This window comes from Phoxinus phoxinus (genome assembly GCF_949152265.1).
Source record: "Phoxinus phoxinus genome assembly, chromosome: 21".
In the NCBI taxonomy this organism is placed as follows: Eukaryota; Metazoa; Chordata; class Actinopteri; order Cypriniformes; family Leuciscidae; genus Phoxinus; species Phoxinus phoxinus.
The window spans coordinates 23,443,275-23,449,485 of record NC_136896.1 but is presented as its reverse complement, the minus strand read 5'-3'; positions in this window follow the sequence as shown (position 1 = coordinate 23,449,485).

The following is a 6,211-nucleotide window of genomic DNA, read 5'->3' as shown; positions in this document are numbered from 1 at the left end:
GACATAAAAGTGCCCGCAGTTGCAGAAATATATATATATATATATATATATATATATATATATATATATATATATATATATATATATATATATATATATGGGTCAATGACGTATAAGGATTTTCGACAGGCCAATTTTAAAATACTAAAAATAATAATGTCAAAAATCCTCATTCGTCATTGACCCTTACATATATATAAAATTAAGTTGAGATAAGATGCTAAAATGGCAAGCATCACTTCACATTGTCACGGACATGGACAACTGAGAACAGGAAAGATTTTTCACTAAATACTTTGCGCATTTTATTGAAAAATTATGTGACCAAAACATCCACAACTGAATTGCTACAGCTATATTGCTGTAATTGCAATGTAAATTTGGAAAAACTTGAAGGCGGTCTTTTCTATTATTTTCTCTCAACTGTCCTGCTAAGAATGTGTTTTTATTTGTTAAAAAATGTGTTTATATATATATATATATATGGGTCAATGACGTGACGTCTAAATGTTCTGTACGACTGCATTTTGGCACCGTAGCTTCAGTCCTGCGCGTTAGCTTCTGGCTAACCTCCATCAGCGAGTCCTGCCCTGTCTTGCTCACAATTCACAACCGATTCCACCTTTAACGACACGACTTCACTGCACCCCGTCTCTGCCCCGCAGTCATGTCCGTGGTGACGTTATTAGGTTAAGCCAACTGCTAATAGTAATATTATGACGCTAACGTTAGCTACATGGCAGCTAAACGAGGTAGCAAACATCACGATATAACGCCAAAATATGAACTCACCATAAAAACCTCACAATTCACAACCAACTCCACTTTTAACGACACGACTTCACTGCACCCCGTCTCTGCCCCGCTGTCATGTCCGTGGTGACATGTTATTAGGTTAAGCCAACTGCTAATAGTAATATTATGTCGCTAACGTTAGCTACATGGCAGCCAAAAGAGGTAGCAAAAATCACGATATACTGTAACGCCAAAATAAACTCACAATGAAAACCATGCCTAGCTTACCTGTTGCATGCAGAGGTCGGTATTTGTAAAATACCACTCTTCTTCCGTCTTCTTCTGTCTTCAATCTTCTATCGTTTAAGTCTTCTTCTTCTACTTCTTCTTCTTGTGCAATATCCGCGGTTTTCCTTACATTCGCGGCTGATTGTACAGTGCAGTAATTTCATTGGCCAAAGGTTTCAGATTCCCGCGGTGTGTATTCGATTTCGCGGGAAGTGTATATCCTGACTTCCGGTACAAAAAGGCTCGACGATACACACCTTCACACACTTACCCACTTTTTGCTACCTTACGGGCCACTTTTTAGAGATGAAAAAAAAAGCAATGGTAGGATCAGGGGAGGCTGCTGAGCCTATTTTAATTGAAATCGAAGTGGGGTCCACCATTTTGGGCCCCACTCCGATTTTGGACCTCCTTAGGTGGATGTGCTCCCACCGATGGGAACCCACACCGATGTAAATGTTAGTACACACACACACACACACACACACACACACACACACACACACACACACACACTCACTCACTCACTCACCTGGCTTGGCTTGGCTTGTGCCATCTGTCAACCTCCTGATTCCTGAAACGTGACTTTATGGTGTACCCGGCACCCTTCTCATGTCTCAATCTCACCCTCAGTCATGCTCAGGTGCCACTCCTTAAGCCAGGAGCCTCCTCGGTCCTCACTATATCTGCTTGTGTCAGCTGTGTACCAACATCCATGCCAGTCCGTGTGGTGCTACCGTGCCAGGGTCATACCTGCATTCGCTTTAATCCGGAGAGTATGTTCAGATACCAGCTCTTCTAGACACTAATCTGTGATCTCATGTCTGAATGGCCTTCAATATACTGGGCAGAGCCAGGGTCTCGTCACGTCTGCCGAGCCAGAGCTTCACGTCAGTCCTGCCGAGCCAGAGCTTCACGTCAGTCCTGCCGAGCCAGAGCTTCACGTCAGTCCTGCCGAGCCAGAGCTTCACGTCAGTCCTGCCGAGCCAGAGCTTCACGTCAGTCCTGCCGAGCCAGAGCTTCACGCCAGTCCTGCCGAGCCAGAGCTTCACGCCAGTCCTGCCGAGCCAGAGGGTCGTCTCCGCCATGGCCGCCTGAAGGGTCGTCTCCGCCCTGGCCGCCTGAAGGGTTGTCTCCGCCCTGGTCGCCTGCACTGCCTGCTCCGCCCTGGTTGCCTGCACTGCCTGCTCCGCCCTGGCGTCCCGTCTTGCCGCAGTCTCCAGGTCCTCTTCCGCTCCACGGGCCTGGCCCTCCATCCGCCTCCCTCCTGGACAATTTTAGGAGCGTCTGGAAGCCGCTCTATAAGGGGGGGCTATGTAACGGTCACCAGCTGGAGTGCCCTTGAGAGCCACCAGAGGACACTCCACATCAGACTATTATTCATTCCCTCACAAACTACATTTCCCATAACTCACTGCCCGGACTCATCCTCACTGATTGCATTCACCTGTGTCTCATGACCCTATTAGTCTCAGCCTATTTATACCTTGTTCACTTATTCACTCATCGTGAAGTTTTGTTTGTGTCATACTGCATCTCTGAGCATTTTCCCTGGTTTTCTCTCGCTTGGTTTTTGGATTTCTTGCCTGTTCCATGGATTACTCTCTTACTCCCTGCCTGTTTTGTTTTGTTTTGTTTGTTTGTTTGGACTGCCTACCTGTGTTTTTACCCATTGCCTGGATTACACTTTTGGATTGCCCATGAATAAAGCTGCATTTGGATCTCACCTTCGAGTCTCGGAGCAGTTTCATGACACGTCATGTTCAATGTTGATACAAATCAGTTCAATAACAGTGTCGATTTTGTAAAATCAGTGGAAAGAGTATAGCATGAAAGAATTCCATGACCGCATAACTAACTAAACTGTGGACCACAAAACCTAATCCTAAAAAAATAGATAGGTTAATGAGACTGTATTTCTGCATGGCTGTCAACAGCAACAGGGTTATTATAGTTAACAAAAACAGAAAATATGAATGATCTCAATGATACTAAAATATCTCTTGACAGAAATACACACCACAACAGGAAGCTTTATAGAGAAATAACTTCTAGTTGAGAAGGCTTTTGCTGTAAATGTAGGGTGTGGCAATCACTCTGGAAGCACGGATATGAAAGACATAACCCTTGATTCAAAACACCAAAACCACAAAGACGCACAGCACTGGTGTTATTCTAACACCTTCAGAACAAACATGAATGTTCAGAGTTGCTTATGAAAAAGCACACTACCTCCCTTTCTCTTTGACCTCTTCCTCTCTTTCGGTTTTCTGTTTGAAGTGTTAAACCACCGAACAAGGTCATTGAGTTTGACATGTATTTCTTAAGGTTTATCTGACGTGACTATCACCTTAGAAAAGGAGGGACTTTAATAAAAGTTTTCTTACCCATTAAGTATTATATAAGGCTTCTGAGTTGAAATACATCACACATAGCAAATCAACTACTTGATGTTTATATCGTCACAAAATGTAAACTGTATTATCACCCAGAGATACATTAAAAGTTAGATATATACACACAACTTACCCGCATACATGCAGCACAGTCAGGTAAACCAAAATGTACTATTATGGTAAATTTTGTCTGTAAATGTCATTGCAAAATGTAAACTTCTTATTGCCCAGCTCTTTATATTTGGATTAATATATATCTAACTTTATCTTCATCTGCATAATATATTCACTTTAAGCAATATGTACTGTACTATATAGCAAATCTCAATTGCTTGATTGCTTATGTCATATATTGCCACCCAGTTCACTTCTAAATGTGACTAAGGCCTGAAGTTATCAAGATATTAATTAACATAACACAATATGTATTGTGAAAACCACTATACACTCTAAAAAATGCTGGGTTGTTTTAACCCAATTTTGGGTAAAATACGGACAAACCCAAAAGTTGGATCAAAAATGCAATTGAAAAATTTTACCCAATGGCTGGGTTTGTCCATATTTGACCCAAAATTGGGTTAAAACAACCCAGCATTTTTTAGAGTGTACAAACAAATATGTTTTTGACTTGATGATCTTCTCTAAAAAGACCCAAGAAACAAGTGCAAAGGCAAAATCTTTATTTTTTGTTGTTGAATTTAAGACTCAGTGATTCAGTGATTTACTGACACCACACAAAGCAAAGAGAGAGCCAGTGCTAAGAATTCAAAAGCAATCTCGGTTCTGAGACACAACAGGATTATTGCTTCCACTTGCTGTGAGTTTCATCAGCAATGTAGTTAGATATTACTGCAAGTGTTCTTGAGTCAGGAGATTTTGGGCCCCCAGAGGCTGTTCTGGAAGCGTTCATGTCCAGTTTGACATGCAGGCAAGCAAACCCTTGTTGAACTTAATACAATTTTACAAGTTGAACTAAAACTAATTGAAAATTGGATTAGGGACAATAAAATGGTGATTAATGCAGAGAAAAGTAAATGTATGGTGCTGGGATCCAAGTATTTGTTAAAAGATCCACTTGTGTTGAGTCTGACTGTGGGGGATATTGCGATAGAACAGGTTACGGAGGTAAAGCTACTCGGTGTGACTGTTGACAGCTTGTTAAATTGGAATAGTCATATAAATCAAATATTATTGAAAATGGGCAGGAGTCTGGCAGTTGTTAAGCATTGTAGAAAATTTATTCCAAATCGAGTGATGAAAATATTAGTAGAATCATTAGTTTTATCACATTTGGATTATTGTTCAATTATTTGGTCAAGTACAACTGAAATGAATTTAAGAAAATTGCAAGTTGCTCAAAATAAAGCAGCTCGGGTAGTTTTAAGTTGCCCTTTCAGGACTAGTGTTAGAGACTTGAATATTAGGTTAGTTTGGCTAAGTGTAAAAAGTAGGATTAATTATTGTATTGTTAACTTTGTTAGAAAAATTATTGTTACAAAAATGCCAGAAATACTATACAGCAGAGTGTCTTTTTTTAGTGCTGTGCATCAATATTCCACTCGTCAGTCAACAGAGAGTCGTTTTTTGTTACCTCCGTGTCGAACTAACCTTATACAAAGGACGGTGCTGTAGAGCAATGGTGGCATGGAATTCTCTTCCGCAGTTTTTGATTTTGGGAATGAATGCAATGAATTTTCGTAAAAGATTAAGACTTTATTTATTTACATTTGAATAGTTGTTATTATTTATATGTTGCTTTTTTGATATGAATGGTTGAAAAGAGGATAAACATTGTGAAAATGATGAACCCTATAGTAGTATTGCTGTAACTGTGTATTGTGATAATGAATAATGTAGAGCTGTTGTTTTATTGTTTTTTTATTTATTTATTATTATTTAGTACGTTGTTGTATTGTTATGTATGAATGTGTACACTCCATTTTTGTCTACATAATGTATGGTTTTATGTTATAAGAATATTTTTTTGGTGTTGAAGTCTATAGACCCCAGGAAGAATAGCTACTGTTTTTGCAGTAGCTAACGGGGATCTTAATAAACTAAACGAAACGAAACTTAATCAACAGCCTATTGCATTAATCAGCATTGCTTTTTTTTTTTTTTTTTACTATTAAGTTAGACTATTATACAATTAATATGCCATTGGTTTAAACACATTAAAAATCATCCCTTAAAATTGTGATTTTTTTTGGCCTGTGTTATTAGACCTTGATTTAAAGATTTTGACCTTTCAACATATAAGAGGTGAACTATACATATATCCTGTAATGTTAAGAACTCAAAACTTCATTGTTAGTCGCAAAACAGCTTTTATTGAAACCAAGCTCAGAAAATTACTCGTTTTGGATTTTGTCACATTAATTACGTCATAGTGCGACGAAAGACCTCCTCTGCAGAAGATCAATGCCTACTTCTACATCATTGCTTCTTCAGCCCCTTCCACCGATTCACACGTCATGTAGTGGTAGATACGACAGATGCAAACATAGGATTACTCCAGCAACAAAATTATAGAGATACCTCTGAGGATTACAAAACATTGCCATCCTTGTTATCCTAACATTCAGAAAGCCTGAATAGACTTTATATTTAACAAAGTTCCAGTCAGATCAACACAGGCTTTTCAGAGAGACTGAAAATAAAAGATGATGCAGTGCCAACTATATTGGATCCAACAGCAATGTCGCAACTCACAAGTTTGAGTAACAATATTTTTACCATGTGTCACAATTGCTTTGTCTGTTACAGATCGTTTGAGTATTTATACTGTCAAA